Genomic DNA, 17,367 nt, shown 5'->3' with positions numbered 1-17,367 from the left:
TAGATTAAGGAAGGAACTTACTTCTAAAGAGCAACAACTTGTTTAAAATGTTTTACATTGGTATAGTTTTTAGTCTATTGATACAAACTTAAAGTTAATTTTGTTATATTGTGTATATATTTCTACTCGTGTTTAATGTATTGTGTTTATATAGCTCATTTAAATTGTAATGGATAATTAAAAATAGATTAATAATTAGTCATCTATGATAATCATACTTGTAGCCATGTTAGTTAAGTCTTCTAGGTATACATAGACATATTTCAGATAGATAGGTAATCTTCAAATACTTTAAAGACCTACAGAATATGGCATTTAAAATACTTTTAAAATTTAGACTTTCTGGACAATGAGACATGTCGGCTCCTGACAACACCAATTTACTTCAGAGAGGAGGATGGGCATTGAAAACACTTCATATCTTATCTTCACCTTGGCAAAAATAGCCATTTGGGCAAGAAACTGTTCTTGCCTGGACTGCTCGATCAACTGGACATGCAGGACCCATAGAAAGGTGACCACTGAACTTTGCTTGACAAAATGGTCCTTCAGGCTCCTGCTTCGCAGAGGAAACTGCCAGACATTCTACAGGACACTGAGAGAAGTGACCGAGAGACTCTAGCCCTATGGGCTGAAGACAAATGCCCCAACATTACAAAGGAACTTTGGATGACTGTTCAGGCTGCCAGCTGTCTCTGTCTACCCTGCAAGACTCCCGAAAGTTGCTTGCATCCTTCTCCCAGTTCTCAGGTAATATTATATCCTTCTGAGGTCTTTGATGTGGTTGAAGACTAGATAGTTATAATTTCCTCAGTTATGATACAAGATAAGTTAGATATAAAACCTTAGACTCACAAATATAAGATAGATAGGATATCTTCTTTAATATCGTACCTGTAATTCTTGCTAGATAATTATTTTGTTATATGTAATTGTACTATGTAAAAGTTAAAACCTTCCTTAAAAAAAAAAAGAAAAGGGGAAGTGCTGTGGATATAGCTCTGTAGTGGGTATTGTGTTCCCTGAAATATTGTGTGTTCCCCAAAATAAACATATCTGGCGTCAGAGAACAGACAGCCACTAGAACAGAGCCAGAAATGGTGGCTAGAAAATGGGAAGAGTAAGCCATAACAGAAGTTGGGCGGTGGTGGTACACACCTTTAATCCCAGCACTTGGGAGACAGAGCTAGCCAGATCTCTGAGTTCAAGGCCACTTTAGAAGCTGCTAAGCATGGTGACCCACGCCTTTAATCCCAGGGAGTAGGGGCAGCAAGAAAAAGGTATATAAGACATGAGGACCAGGAACTAAAGAGGAAAAAGCATGTAGTTAGTTAAGCTTTGGAGCAACACAGTTCAGTTGAGATTCATGTGGAGGAGGACTCAGAAGCTTCCAGCCTGAGGAAACAGGATCACCTGAGGAACTAGCAAGGTGAGATAGCTGTGGCTTGTTCTGTTTCTCTGATCTTCCAGCATTCACCCCAATAACTGGTCTCAGGTTTGGTTTCATTAATAAGACCTTTTTATGTTTCCTATTACATAGCTCTGTGTAAATAAAGTTCTGATTGGCCAGTGGCCAGGCAGGAAGTATAGGCGGGACAAGAGAGTAGAGAATTCTGGGAAGTAGAAGGCTGGGGAGAGACACTGCCAGCCGCTGCCATGGAAAGCAACGTGTAAAGACACTGGTAAGCCACAAGCCATATGGCAAAGTATAGATTTGTACTGACTGGGCCAGGCAGGAAAACTCTAACTACACAGGAAGGCTAAAGTGAATCTGGAAATAGAAAGACAGAAAAGAAATACAGGAGGCCTGGCAGAAACAGTGGCAGATCACTTGGCAAGGATGGGTCAGGTCAACCTGAAATATAAGGAGAAAATAACTCTTGTGGTTTTAAAGGTTTTAGTAACTTTGTAGCCCTTTTCTTGGGGTTAGTCTTCCAAATATCAGAAGCATTTATGTACACTCAAAAAAGCAACTAAATTTGAAACAATTATATTAGTAAATAAAATTTAATTTGCCTGGGACAGGGATGATAATGAATGTCTTTAATTCCAGCACTCAAGAAACAGAGGTAGGTGGATCTCTGTGAGTTCAAGGCCAGCCTGGTCTACACAGTGAGTTCTAGGCCAGCCAGGGTTGTTATACAGAGAATCCCTGTCTCAAAAAAAGACCAAAAAAATTGCTTGTGATCTTTCTCTAGCCTAAAACAAAAACTAAATATGTTCTGAAAAGCTCCCTCAGTGTCACCTAAGGGTGAAATTTAACCCTCCATTTGTAAAGTGGGTCATCACAACTAATCTACACGGGGACCCCCAACTTTGGGCACTTTCCACCACCACCTCTGCATCAGGGTCAGAGCTCAGCCTCTCCTGGACACGTGACCCTTTGTACATATGCTTTTGGCTTCCACACTCTTAGAAGGCTCCTCCTGCCCATACTGGCTCTTTTTATTGATGGACAGCTCCATCTGACAAAGGTCTTCTGTTTACCCATGCTCTACCTCCCCATGGGTAGTCCACCATCCCACAATATGCTACAGTCTCCACCTCCACACAAGTGACTACTGAAGAGTATTCCAATTCCAGAACCTTTCACAAGCCCTAGTCTGAGTTCTAACCACATGATGATCACTAGAATCTTTGAACATTATTCGTTTTGAGGACAGAATCCTTCTGCTGACCTTGAGTATCATCTAAAGATGCACTCAAACATGTGAGCCTGGGGGCCATTCTTACTCAAACCACCACATTCCACTTCCTGCCCCATAGGCTTGTAGGCACATCATATGCAAAAATGCACTCAGTCCAACTTTAAAAGTCCCCACAGTCTATCACTGCTTAAAAATTCAAAGTTCAAAGTCTCTGAGACTCGTGCAATCTCTTAAGTATAATACCCTGTAAAATCAAAATAAAAAAGCAAATCATATACTTCTGACATACAGTGACTCAGAAAATACATTACCATTTCAAAAGGGAGGAAAGGAGCATAGTGAGGAAATACTGGAAGAAAAAAAGGCTGAAAACCAGCAGGAAAAACTCCAAACTCTACACCTTCATGTCTGGTGTCAAAGAGTTCCGCAGATCTCCAACTCCTTTTAGCTTTGTTGACTGCAACACACTTCTCTCTCTTGGGCTGTTTCTACTCTGTTAGCAGCTCTCCTTGGCAGGTATCCCACAGCTCTGGCATCTCCAACATCTTGGGGTCTCCAGGGTAATCCAGGCTTTACCTTCACAGCTTCACACAATGGCCTCTCTGGTCCTCCATACAGGGACACTCCTCACACACGCCTGTCCTCAGCATCTTTCTTTATCCATACAGGGAGATTCCATAACCCTTTCTTGTATCTTTGTCTCTAAAGCCTGTGGCAGAAGCTGCCAAGTTCTGCTGTTTGCTGGGTCTAGAACATGGCCCCTCATTCAATTACGTTTCCAGAAGCTTTCCATTTTTAATGGTTTTCCTTCACTTCTTAAGCTTTTCTTGAATTCCTTTTCATAAGTTGGTAGCTTAGTTGAGTGTGGTCTTGCCCTGAAGTCACCACTTCCTTTATTCCATTTATCATCAGGCTTTTCTTTAAACTTTTTATCTCCTTGAGCATTGCACTTAGCTCCATCGCACTTCATGGTGACCCTTTTCTCCTCAAACTGTATATTTTGTATTTTTACTTGATCAGCTTGCTCCTTTTCATTATAGATCTGCATAAGAGTGGCCATTAATAATCCCATGACAGACTTTATATTAGGCTGTCTTGAAATCTCCTCTGCAAAAGCTGTTAATCCAAATATCTTCAATTTAGTCTCAGTCATATTTTTTGGACAAGGGCAAAAAGCAGCCACATTCTTTGCCAATATACACAAGAATTGTCTATAGGCCACTTACTAATCTTCCCCTCCTCTGAAACCTCTTGACCTGGACTGTCATAATCTATATTGCTCTTAACATCACTATCTCCCATGTTCTTATTGGCATGGTCTCATTAGGTTCCACCTAAAGAGTTCAACTGCTTTCCTAATCCCAAGTCCCGAAGGCCACATTCTGCCTACGAGCAGCATGGTTAGGCCTGTCCCAGCAATACCCCATTCCTGCTACCAACTTCTGTCTTTGTCAGTGTTCTATTTCTGTGAAAACATACCACTATCGATCAAGTTAATGCTTATAAAAGAAATCATTAAATTGGGGATTGTTTACAGTTTTAGAGGTTTAGTCCATTATCATCACGATGGGAAGTATGGTGGCACACATTCAGACATAGTGCTGGAAAGGTAGCTGAGGGTTCTACATCTAGATTCTCAGACAGCAGGAAGAGAGAGGCTCTGGATCTATCCTGGGCTTTTGAAAACTCAAAGCCCACCCCCAGTGACATACATCCTTCAACAAGGCCACAGCTCCTAAGCCTTTCAAATAGTGCCACTCCCTGGTGACCAAGCTTTCAAATCTATGAGCCCATGGGGTCATTCTTATTCAAACCACCATAGTATGTGATCCAGCAATTCCACTGCTGATTATGTGCTCTAAAAACAATGAGAGAAACACTCAAACAAATAGTTGTATATCAGTATTCATACAGCTTGATTCATGGTAGTCAAAATGTGGAAGCAACCCAAATACCCACAAATCAATGAACAGATGAACAAAACATAGCATGGGCCTAGAATAGAATATCCTTTGAGTTTTAAAAGGATGAAATTCTACAACACGGATGAAGCTCTAGGACATTGTGCCAAGTGGTTACAACCACCACCACCCCCAAAAAAACCAATGTACTTTGTATTAATTACCTTTATATGAGTCCACTGAAGTGAGTTACCTAGAATTCAGCAAGTTGAATGGTGGCTGTTGGGCACTGAAGGAGAGGATGTTCAAAAGTGTTGTTTGATGGAAATGGAGTTTTATTTAGAACATTAAACAAGGTCTGGATATGGCTGGTCATGGTCATTTGATGTCACTGAGATGGTGACTTTTATCTTATGTACATTTGTATATATATCACAATAAAAGCCAATAGCACAAACTCTTACTGTGGTCAATGAGATCACTCAGGACTTGGGCCTTGCCTTCTTCCCAGACTTCCCCCACTCCTTCCCTTCCTGGTCACACTCTCTGGGCTCTGGCTCTTTGGCTAATTCACCAGCTCTTTGCTCTATCCAGTCTTGGCCTTCTCTTCCATCCCACATGAGCCTCAGCAATCCTTATCTCCACAGAAGCCTTCCTTCATAGTTCCATCTTATACAACACACTCTTATTTTTCTGCCCACTTGTCCATACCATGTCACACTATGCTTTGTAGCTTCTTTAAAGCTATCTGCTACCTTGTTCTTAAAGGATCAGTAAGGGCCTAAGGGTCTACAGGCCTTCCTCTTGTGATTCAAGTCATGGAAATAAAACTCAGGATGGTTGTGTGCCCCAAGTAAGAATTTTTGAGTGCTCATCATTTGCTTAATATTCATCCTAAAAAACAAAAAGAGACTTCAGAATCTTTTCCCCAACTGTCTTTCATGGTTTCCACACGCAGAGGGGGAAAAATTCTCTTCAGCTTTCAGACTGAAAAACAAATACATTTCAAAAGGCTTCCTCCACCTCTGCCTTCCATCGTGGGAGTTGTTCTTCAAGGGGGAATTCCTCTTAAATAAAATTGGGAACGGTGCCAAGGTAGTCCATGTCTCTAATACTAAGTCTTTTGACTCCTGAGGATGTGGCCCTGCCCACTCTTTAATCATATCTGAGGAAATTCCCCTGGCCTGGGTAAAAGATCATAATATCTTAAGAAGGCTGATGATCTCATGAAAAGCAGTTGAATTTAGAAAGCCAAGACATTTCCAGAAACCTCCTTGAAGCTGCTTTTGCCTTTCATTAACCCCTTGAATTTTCCAGATGAGTACCATAAGAAATTTCAAATTATTTTCCAAAATTGCTTTTATTGAATACACTGCATAGCCAAGAGCAGCTTTTACTTTAGTTCCTGGAAATTCTTTCAGCTGCACTTTCTTCAGAAGTATCAAAGGACTTACCCGAAGCAAACTTTTAAACTCCTGTGAGCCTTACCTGATCCTTAAGAGATCTCAGGGTGAGGATTATCTAACATCCACTCTCAAGATTTCTTGAATGAAGATGGGGATGAGGAAGAAAAGTGCACACCACCACTCACATGTGTACTAACGTGTCTGATCATATGCATTTATGCCCATCCTCCTCCTGTAGGGCAGGTGTGCCATAAGATGAAGGAAATGAACTCACATGTGCAGGAAGCTGTTTCCCAAAGCTAGTGGAAACACTGTGCTTCTAACTCTCCTCTCTGACTACAACTTACACGCAGGCCTATTTATTGTTTATTTTCTTGGCTCATAAAACAGAAAACTTCAGGAGAAAGGGAGGGCTAGGAGTAGAAGGGCTTTCAACTGAATCCTGCTCTTAGCATAAAAAATGAGTCTGAGAATAAAGGGGACATCTGGTCCATGACAGTTGTTTGTAAATGCAGAAAGCAAGAGATTGCCATTTATGGACAGTAAGTGCGTTCAAGTACAGTGTCGAGTTTTGTGTGGTGATAAGGCTAGAGCAGGAAGCCCGTGAGGTCAGGAAGGAAGTGCTCTCAAGCTTGGAGCAGCAGGGTTGAACTGTGAGCCAGACAAGCTCAGGGCTGCAGCTGGGCAGAAGCTGCCCTATTTTTAAAAGATAAACAGCCTGGATTACCCAGAATGCTCACAGTGGTCACTTTGAATGTATCAAAATCAAACAGAGAGCTCACTCTTCAGTTTGTCTGATCAGGTCAGTCTTCCTAAACTCTTTGCTCTGGATGGCTGGATCATGACTTCTTATCCAGTGTCCACTGTGGGCTTTAAGGGCTTTTCATTGTGCTAGAGGACTTCAACGTGTCCTGTTTCTGTCATCCAACCTTAAGTAACTACCAGCATTGCCATTCCAAGAAAGAAATTCTAATATGAATTAATAGAAGAAAATATTCTCACCTTATTAATGAGTTCATAGATATCTCCAAAATGTACCAAGTGGCTGAACAGGTTGATGACCTTGGTACACTGCTGAGAGTTCATGCTGTTATCAGATACTATATGCTTAGCATCATGTTAGGCATAAGGCTCAGGATTTGTAGGCTGCCCTGGCAGCCTTGAGTCTATAACACCAATTTCCATTTTTTGTTTTGTTCTGTTTTTATTTTTCAAGACAGGGTTTCTTTGTGTAGATTTGGAGCCTGTCCTGGAAGTTGCTCTGTAGATCAGGCTGGCCTTGAACTCACAACAAATGAACAACAACAATGAACCACTATAAAAGCAGAGCCAAATGCTAGTGTTTTATCTGTACTGTGGTAAAGCAGTGATGAAGAGCAACAATAGACCCATCAGGAACATTGGTGAGGTATCTAACCCAGTGCTGGGAGTGGGGACCGATAGAGACTTGAGGATAAGTAGATACTGACCAAAGGAGTGGGAAGAAAAGCCAAAGGGAGAAGGTATGCTTATAGCCACATCAGCAGACTCCTCCACACACAAGACACAATAACCTCAACATCTCTAAAAGCAGGAATGGGCCATAAGGCATTTCAGCATTGCTGCCATGGTCTACAGCCCCCTAGTGCTTTGGACCTAAGCATCATTAAGGGAACAGATTTAAGAACCTAGACCTATCCCTAGTATGAGGCTGCACCGTCTACTGCACATGCCCTTTGTGTCCCCCAGTATGATGACATTTTATTTGTACTGAAATGTGATTTTATTTGTAAGTTAATAAATAAAGTTGCCTGGGGGTCAGAGCTAAGAACAAGCCATAACAAAAGCTAGATAGTAGTGGCACATACCTTTAATCCAGATCACATGACAGGCATCTCTGTGTGTTCAAGGATACAGCCAGCATGGAGACACATGCCTTTAATCTCAATACCAACCATAGAAGACCTGGAGGTCTTTATAGACAGGCAGTGATGAAGAAGTCATATGGTTAGGCTTACAACCAATGAGAAGGCAGAACAGAAAGTCAATAAAAAGACAGATACACAGGAAGTAGGTCTCTTGATGAGGGGAAGGTCAGCAGCAGCAGGAAGGGTAAGAAGGCAGTTTTAAGTCTCAGCTCTCAGCTACTGCTCTGACCTCTTGTGCTTTTAACTCTGCATTTGGCTCCGTGTTTCTTATTTAAATAATAAGACTGTTACATCTACACACCAGAGACCAACCCCTAGGATTATAGTTCAGAAACTAAGTCACAGGAAAATCTATATCAGCACAGATTTGTTCAGAAAAGACTGATTGATGAATACTTTTAATTTTTTTGTCAAAAGTATCATTAAGAGAGCCATGTATGGTAGTGCATGCCTTTAATCCCAGCCCTGGGGAAGCAGAAACAGGAGGACCTCTGTGAGTTCATGGCTAGTCTGATCTACAGAGCAAGTTCTAGGACAGCCAGAGCTACACAAAGAAGCCTTGTCTCAAAAACAAAACAACAAAATGTCATTAAGAAGATGAACTAGTCTGCGGCCATACCACCCTGAACACGCCCAATCTTGTCTGATCTCGAAAGCTAAGCAGGGTCGGGCCTGGTTAGTACTGGGCTGGAGAGATTAAGAGCATTGATTGGCTACTCTTCCAAAGGTCCTGAGTTCAGTTCCCACCAACCACATGGTGGCTCACAACCATCTATAATGAGATCTGGTGCCCTCATCTGGTCTGCAGGGATACATGCAGAACATTGTATACATAATAAATAATTTTTTTTAAAGAAGATGAACTAGCTCTGATGAATCAAGAAAACAATACAAAATGGACAAAGACTTCCCAGAATCCTCATTAAAGAGGAATGACAAAAACCCAACACCCACATCATTAGTGAGTCAAGAAATGTAGTCTAAAGCCAACATAAAGACTCAGTTTTATTTTCAGGATGTTTGTTTGTTTGTTTGTTTGAGATAGGATCTGATTTATTTATAGCTCTGGCTGTCCTGGAACTCATTACAGAACACACAGAGATCCTCCTGCCTCCCCTGTGCTAGGATTAAAGGTGTGTGCCACCATGCCTGGATCTCAAGACAATTTTTAAAAAGATCTAGTCTTCCCCAGTTGGTTTTCCAATACCAACTGGTCAACCCTGAAGTCATATACATATACATGCAATTACCAGTAAACAGATGCAGCAAATTGCAGTTCCATGTTATTTGGATATATACATATACACCTAATTTTAAAAAACAAAAAAGTTACAAATTTGAGAGGGAATACATGAGAGGACATGGGAGAGGTTAAAGAGAGAGAGAGCAGGATGGGGGTCAAGGGAAGACAGGGAAGAGGGAAGTAACATGATTATATTCTAATCAAAATAAGGATGCCATTAAGGAAAAAGTCTTGACTCGTAGCAAAGCTGAGTCGAAGGTAAGGAAATTCTTCTATGTTCCCAATCCCCACTCTGGCAAAGTCTCTTTGCATTGTTAGTATCACCTCCAGAGGGATGCAACATTACTGTGACACATGGAGAAGGGCATTTGCCCATCACCTTGTTTAACAATAAAGAATAAATGGACAAGGAATATTGAGAGAGAGAGAGAGGGAGAGAGAGGGAGAGAGAGAGAGAGAGAGAGAGAGAGAGAGAGAGAGAGAGAGAACTGAGAGCCTGGCCAGTTTGATTCTGTTCTCTCTTTCTGTGAAGTGGCTTGCCTTTTTTTTTTTTTTAACTGTTTGAAGTCAACTTTTCCACATGCAAAATCATCCAAGTAGACTGCCCAGAAGATGCCACTGCTGTAGAAATGCTTCTTACACTTCTTTCTCTTGTGTTTAACTTATAACTCTATGGCAAAGAAATCTAAGGGGAGAGGAAGTGTGATTACCCAGAGAGGTAGGAAAATACCTCCACCCAGTATGTTTTTGGGAAGGAAGGGACAAGACAGCAGAGTTTGAGCATTAATAATCACTTCTCTTATGTGCCAGTGTGGGCTGTCATTATTTTATGCACCTAATTAGAGTACAGGCAGAGATCTTGTCTCTTTGGGATCAGGAAAAACTGCAGTCTTTGCTCAGCAAACTTACAGAAAGCACAAGCACTTCTTGTGTGAATTCCCATAATTTAGCTAAGGCTCTTGCCCTTCTATTTTGATGACTGCCTCATGGGGCAGACTCCACTCTAGCCATAAGCATGTGCCTAGAGAAAAACAGGCTGAGCATTAAGAGTCGCCTCAAAATCCCAACTCTGTCCAGCTCTCTCTCTGATGGGAACTAGGCTGTTACCCACTCCCACCACCACTTTCCAGGATACTCTGTCCCCTGAGCTCCATCTCACCACATGCTACTCTCACTCTTAGTTTTTGACAACCTCATCTCCCTTTCAGGGACTACTGCTCTTTGGATGGTCAGAGAAAGTACCTGTCTCAACTAGTATTTTTCCAGTACATTGAAGCCATTGCTATTTACATCTTCAGCCTCTACATACTTAACCTGACATTTGGTCTCCTGCATCCCATTTCATCATTTTATGTGCAGGCTGGCTACATGTCCAGGAAGAAGTCTCCCTATCAGTCCATCATGTCTAGCTCTGTGTGTGTGTTCACCTTCCTACAGCACCTGAGCAGTGTTGTCTGCCTGTAAACGTTCTTACAGCATTTGAGCAGCTGCCTACCTGGACACACATTCCTACTGCACCTAAGCAGTTGTCTGCCTATGCTCAAATCTTACAGCAGTTGAGTGTGGATGACATCATCCAATAGGCTGGGGACCTGAATTGAATACAAGGGGGAGGAGAGGACTCTCAACACAGATGCTCTCTGCTTTCTGGCGCTGCAATGGGAGCCACTGTTCTCTCCATGTTAGGATGGATTGAAACCCCAGGAACTGAGCAGAATAAGTACTTCCTCCTGCTAAATTGTTTCATTCATTGTTTATCAGCAAATGCATTTATTCAATCACAGCAAAAGAAAGTGACCACTCAGTTAATTTCCTGTTAGAACCCTGAAATTATATGATAACCTGTGTAGATAAAACATGTCACCTATTCTCCATCCTACCTACTGAGGCCAATGACTGAGCACAGATAACTGTCCTAAGGTTGCTTTTTTTTTTTTTTTATACTACTTGTAGAGCTAATAAATATGATGTTGTAGTAAAAGGTAAGAAAATGTGCTTTGTGGTGGTCCCATAGGCTCATAGGAAGTGGCACTATTAGGAAGTGTGGCCTTGTTACAGTGGGTGGGTGTAGCCTTGTTGGAGGAAGTGTGTCACTGAGGGTGGGCTTTGAAGTTTCAGATGCTGAAGCCAGACCCAAGGTGTCTCTCTCTTGCTGCCTGCTGATCCACATGTAGAACTCTTGACTCCTTCTCCAGTACCATGTCTTCCTGCATACCACCATACTTCCTACCATGATGGCAATGGACTGAACCTCTGAACTATAGCCAGTCCCAATTAAATGCTTTTCTTTATAAGAGTTGCCATAATTATGGTATCTCTTCTTTACAGCAACAGACCCTTAACTAAGACATGAGTATAAATTTGAAATGGACTAAATAAGGAAAGTACTTTGTGAATTCACGGAAAATAACAGGGTCTGAATAGAGATATTAAGGGAACCAAGAAAACTGGGAATTAATTATTCTAGGTATCAGATTAATGAATCTACTTACAGAGGAGAGAAAAAAGGAATGGCGGGAAGGGAGGAAGGAGGGAAGCACAGGGAAAGCTAGGATGTGTTTCTGGAGAAATAGCAGGAGACACCATCATTGAGAAGAATGTTTATGGAGGAGGAACCAGAGTGAAAAAAGAAAGAAGTTCTTCTCTCATAAGGATATGGACCACTTGTCAAGTCCTAGAAATGCCCAGTTAAGGAACTCTACTCCCAAGTATATCTGGGATCTCTTTTGTAGTTCTCACATTAAAGAAAGACAGACATCAAGGAAAAGAAAATAGTCTTAGTTGAAATTCCGGGAGAGTTTCTGAAGCTCCCTCAAGTGATTGACATCACGATGCATGACAAAAGAGACTCTCTCCCCTTTCTGAATTACAGATACTTTCCATTTCAACACCTCACTTGAAACTTCAGTTCACAACTAAATGGGAAAAACAAGGGCTGGAACTTTGGCAGAAACACAGATTAGATATAGATTACAAATAGAATGATCTGTCATGATCAAAGAATATAACCAGAGCAAAGGCCATTAACCAGCAGGTCTGATGACACTGCTGAGACCATAGGAAGACGCCAGGGGAACAGGCTCTGCTATGTGAGGAAAGTGAGCAGATACTGGGAGACTGGTCTTCACAGAATAAGGATGGATCTGTTCATCATATCAGGATACAGCCTTGTACTGCAAAATAAGGAAAGAGTAGCCAAACTACAGGAGTTGGGGCAGAAAACAATTTTATTTGAATATTAAGAATGATTCTAGCATGGTGGTAATGACACATACCTTTAATCCCAGCACTCAGGAGGCAGAGGATCTCTTAGTTCAAGGCCAGCCTGGTCTACAGAGTGAGTTCCAAGACAGCCAGGGCTACACAGAAAAACTTTGTCTCAAAAATACAAAAACAAAAAAAGAATGACTCTAACAATAAGACAACTGAAGGAGATCAAGGGAATATAAGTTTGAAAGGAAGAAATCAAAATATCTTTATTTGATGATGATATTATATTATTCATAACTGACCCAAAAAATTCCACTGAGAAACTCATACAGCTCATAAACACTTTCTGCAAAGTAGCTAGAAACAAAATCAACTCACAAAAATCAGTAGTCTTTTTATACATCAATGACAAACAGACTGAGAAAGAAATCATGGAAACAGCACCGTTCACAATAGCCTTAAATAATATAAAACATCTTGGAGTAACTCTAACCACGCAAGTGAAAGACTTGTATGATAAAATCTGCAAGTCTTTGAAGAAGGAAATTGAAGAAGATATCAGAAGATGGAAAGATCTCCCATGCTCATGGATAAATAGGATTAACATAGTAAAAATGGCCTACCAAAAGCAATCTACAGTTTCAATGCAATTCCCATCAAATTCCAACACAACTCTTTATAGACCTCAAAAGAATAATACTCAATTTCATATGGAAAAACAAAAATTCCAGGATAGCCAAAACAATCCTGAACAATAAAAGGACTGCTAGAGCCCTGATTTTAATATGTACTACAAAACTATAGTATAAAAAATGTGTGGTATTAGCACAGAAACAGACACATTGATCAATGGGATCAAACTGAAGATGCAGAGGTAAAGCAACATCTTCAACAACTGGTTCTGGTCTAACTGGATAGCTGAATGGAGAAGAATGAAAATAGATCTATACTTATCACCTTGCATAAAACTCAACTCCAAATTGATCAAAGACCTCAACATGAAACCAGGTACACTGAACCTGATAGAAAAGAAACTGGGGAATGACCTAGAACTCATTGGCATAGGAAAAGAACTTCTGAGCAAAGCACCATTTGTGTAGGTACTAAGATCAAAAGCTAATAAATGGAACCCCATAAAACTGAAAAGCTTCCATAAGGCAAAGAATACTATCATTTGTACAAAGCAGCAGCCTATAAAATGGGAAGAAAATTTTACCAACTACACATCTTATAGAGGACTAATATACAAAATATATAAAGAACTCAAGAAATTAGATATTAAAAAACAAACAATCCAATTTTAAAATAGGATATAAATCTAAACAGGAAATTCTCAATAGAGGAGACTCAAGTGCCTGAGAAACACTTAAAGAAATTTTAGCATCCTTACTATCTAGAAAATGCAAATCAAAATTACTTTGAGATTCCATCTTACTTAGTCAGAATTGCTGAGACCAAAAACATAAGTGACAACTCATGACAGTGAGGATGTGGAGCAAGGGGAACACTTCTCCATTGCTGGTGGGAGTGAAAACGTGTATACCCACTATGGAAATCAATATGGCAGTTCCTCAGAAAATTGGGAATCTATCTACCTCAAGACCTACATATACCATGGGCAAATGTCCAAAACGCACTCCTTCATATCACAAGAACACTTACTCAACTATGTTCATTGTGGATTTATTCATAATAGAATGAAACTGGAAACAACCTAGATGTCCCTCAACCAAAAAACAGATAAAGAAAATGTAGTACATTTGTATAATAGAGTATTGCTCAGCTGTTTAAAAAAATGACATGAAATTTGTAGGCAAATGGATGAAACTGGAAAAAAAATCATCCTGAGTGAGATAACCCAGACCTAGAAAGACAAATATGTTACATATTCATTTTTAAGTGGATATTAGCTGTTAAGTAAATGATAACCAAGCTATAACCCACATACCCAGAGAGGTTAGGTAAAGAGGTGGGCTCTAGGGGGGACACATGGATCTCCCTTGGATGGGAAATAGAATAGATTTTATGGATGGACTGAGGGCAGGAGGGTGGGAACTGGAGGATGAGGTGTGGAGGGAGAAGGAAGAGGTGGCTGAGGGAAGGAATGTAGGGAGAGACAGCTAAAACTGAGGGGTGGGTATGGAAACTTAGTAGAAACTTCCTAGAAGAAGGCAATCCTAATGAAGTCTTCAAATGATGGGGGAGACAGAGTCCCAACTGGCCATCTCTTGTTTGCAAATTAAGCTTCTAGTATTGGGATTGGGTTCTGTCCAATCTGAGTTGTTGGCGAAATGGGTCCCATAGAAATCCCCAAATAACCCAGACTGTTGCCAAGACAATTGGTTGCTCTTCACAAACTGACATCAAGGCCCCACTGCAGAAGTCAACACCTACTCACTGATCATGAAGCTGGTGCCTACATGAAACCTTAACTCCTATATTCCAGTGTCTTTGGTATGGGAAGGTACTCAGCAGGCTACCAAAAGAGAAACATAAATGCCAACCCAGGCACAAAACCTTTGATCTACAATCTGTCCCGCCCACAAAATATGCTAGAGTAATGGTGGTACAAAGCTTGTAGAAGTACCTTGATAATTTTCAATTTGACTTAAGGGCCACTCCACAAGGTCAAACCCATACTCAACATTGCTTGGGTGACCAAGAACCAGAGACTAGATAGCTCAGAGACCTAGGGTAAAACCAAACACTACTGGTCTTTTCTTTAAAAAGTGATAAAATGACACCTAATGATATTCTGCTATAATGATAGACTGGTGTCTTGCTCAGTCATCATCAGAGAGGCTTCCTCCCTCAGTGGATGGGAACAAATACATAGATCCACAGCCAAACATTACACACACACACACACACACACACACACACACAGACACACACAGAGAGAGAGAGACAGAGACAGAGACAGAGAGAGACAGAGAGAGACAGAGTCCTTGGAACACACACCTCTAAATGGGATGTCTCTATCAAATACTTTCCCTCAGAGCTCAGGGAACCACAAGAAAGAGAAGGCAGAAAGAGTGTAAGAGCCAGAGGGGATGAGGATAACAGGAGGACAAGGTCTTCTGAACTAACTGAGCAAAGCTCATATGAACTTACAGAGACTGAAGCAGAAAGCACAGGGCCAACAGAGGTGTGCACCAGGTCCTCTGTGTATATAGTATAGCTTTAAGTTTAGTATTTTTATGGGACTCCTAAGTTTGTGAACATGTTGGTCTCTGACTCTTGAGCTCTTTTCCTTCTGTTCATTTACCTTGTCCAACTTTGATGTAATGGTTTTTGTTTTATCTTATTATGTTTTATTTTGTTATATTTTATTATTATTTTTTAGAAGCCTGTTTTTTTCTAATGAAGGACAGAAGGGGAGTGGATCTATATGGGAGGGGAGGTGGAAAAGAACCAGAAGGAGTAGATGGAGGAGAAACTATAATCAGAATATATTGTATGAGAAAATAATCTATTTTCAATAAAAGTGGGGAGGGGAGATGGACTCTGATAGGTTAACACATTCTCCACTCAGCCACCAATTTATCTTAATTGACCTCTCTATGTTATCATTCAAATGCTTCCACTTATTTTACCTTTGTTTATATATTTATCTTCTCAAGTAGATTTATTTTCCTTGAATATAGTTTCATGCATATGTGTGTGTGTGTGTGTATGTGTCTGTGTGTGTGTGTGTGTGTGTGTGTGTGTGTGTGTGTGTGTGTGCATTTTGTCTATCTAACTTGTGGGAAACTCTCTTCAGTGTGTGTGCATGTGCAGGTGTTATTCACAGTTGTTCTTTGTAGTCACATGGAGATCAGATTAGGCAACATGGCACACTGTGAGAAAGCCAGGGGAGGCTCCTATGAACCTCTACTTACAACATTTTCACTGTTTGATGGATTAACAACATAAAGCTTTTTAATGACTCCTTAATTAAAATACATTTCTGACTCAACACCAAACTCCCAGCCATCATTACAATAGCTCTAAATAAAGCTTTTCTAATGTATATTCTTCATAAGAAGCTCTAGTCTTCCTGGTTTGGAAAAACTATGGAGTGCTTCAGAACTGTGCTTGGGTACCATATGAATAGCAAAATCACCAATCAAAGAGCACAAATGCAAAAAAAAAAAAAAAAAAAAAGGCAGAATAAATAAACCATGACAGAGACACTTGTTCATGGTGTAATAGGGAACACAGGAAAGCAGAAAATTACCTGTTCAACCACAGAATGGCCAGGTTACTCAAATCTTCCTTTCCTGGGCAAGTCTTCAAACAACTGCAAGAGCACAGGAAGTGTCAATCCTGGTATCACATATAAACATCAGCACATATGAGAACTTGTAAATACTGAGTATTTATGTATGTATATATTCCTATGGCAGTTTGTGTAGATCATGTGTTCCTACAGTAAGTGCAAATGTAGGTTGATTTTCCCAAACCACAGTTGCTGGTGAACATAGCACAGTGGTACCACCTTCTCTGTACTTTCCCTTCCCAAAGCCTCAGTAACTCATGGTAAACTCCAGTCCAGAAGCCTTGGGTCAAAACTCTAGAAATGGACACATTAAGAGCTTTAAAATACATGCCATCTGCATGCCATCCCGGGGTGTTGCATTGTCCTGCTTCATTCTGCCCATCCCATGTAGAACATGAGTCTTCCCTTTGTATACTGAATCCACCTTGTATGGGTGACCTGCCCACAATCAACAGCAGCTCCCTCTATTACAGATCAACTGTTGTAGTATCACAGTGCTTGTGATAAGGTGGCCCTTGTTTTACTAAATAACAGTTCCCAAATACATGAGTAGTGAGGTTGACAAGTAGGACACACCAAAAAAAAAAAAAAAAAAAAATGTACTTTAAGTGAAAAGGTGAAGGTATTAACTTAATGAGGAAAGAAAATAACGTTGTATGCTGCCTTTTTAAGACTTATGGTGAAACAAATCTACCCTTAAAATCATGATGAAGGAAAAATAAATCCATGCTAACTTCACCATCACACCTCAGACTAGAAGAGTTATAACAGTACATAAGAAAATTGAGCAA

The sequence above is a fragment of the Onychomys torridus genome, chromosome 2 (assembly GCF_903995425.1).
Source record: "Onychomys torridus chromosome 2, mOncTor1.1, whole genome shotgun sequence".
Taxonomy (NCBI): domain Eukaryota; kingdom Metazoa; phylum Chordata; class Mammalia; order Rodentia; family Cricetidae; genus Onychomys; species Onychomys torridus.
This window is presented reverse-complemented; position numbering follows the sequence as displayed.